This window comes from Aplysia californica, unplaced genomic scaffold (assembly GCF_000002075.1).
Source record: "Aplysia californica isolate F4 #8 unplaced genomic scaffold, AplCal3.0 scaffold00393, whole genome shotgun sequence".
NCBI lineage: Eukaryota > Metazoa > Mollusca > Gastropoda > Aplysiida > Aplysiidae > Aplysia > Aplysia californica.
Window position 1 is genome coordinate 397,599 of NW_004797663.1, and position 826 is coordinate 398,424.

The window sequence follows — 826 nt, forward strand, 5'->3', positions numbered from 1 at the left end:
GGAAAGATCTGCACCTAGCTTTCTCGGACAAAGGCGAAAAATCTCGGAGGGCCCGTGTGACCTTATGCAGTTGCGAGCGCCGTAAAACACTTTACAAAAACAAAAAAACACCTTAGAGTACCCTTCCAAGTCATCGGTGATGTTGGTGGTGTAGGATGTAGGTGAGTCGCCAGTTGTTGCCCTTCTGACCTGTACCTAAAGGCCGCCAAAGTTTGGTGACTTCCAAAGCTTGAGAGTCTTCGGAAACTGAAAATGTACATTTTTGTGTGCCTTTAATCAACGATTTTCAGTTAAAATCCACACAGCAATGACTTTTTAAAGGGACGAAACAGGTTTTGAGACAAGAATTGATAAAAAATTACCAAACGGGAAGACACATTTTAATGTCGTTTTCTTCAATTCCACTATATTGACGAGCGCCTGATTTCACCACGATGCTTCACATATAGCCTGAACACCTGTAGGGTAACGAACACAAGGAACCACCCTCTCAAGGGGGCCTCTAATGTAAGAATCGATGGAGAACTATAGTAGCCAATGTCTGCACCAGACAAGACACTTATGGTGAGGGGGTTCTCGTGGCCTTGAGGTTAAGGCGTTGGCCTCTCATCCAAAGGTCCCAGGTTCGAATCTGGGCAGCGACGGAAAAAAAATTCTCTAAATATGTCTCCTTTCACCTCCTTTCCTTTTCTCTATCAATGTTCTGTCGTCTGCTTTCGTCTCCACTTTCTGCCCCCACCCCCTCACCTCCTTTGCCCCCTCCTCTGGGCTCCTGACTCTTTCTGCAGCCTTTCTATTGCTACTCCTTGGCTCCTCCTAACTGCTG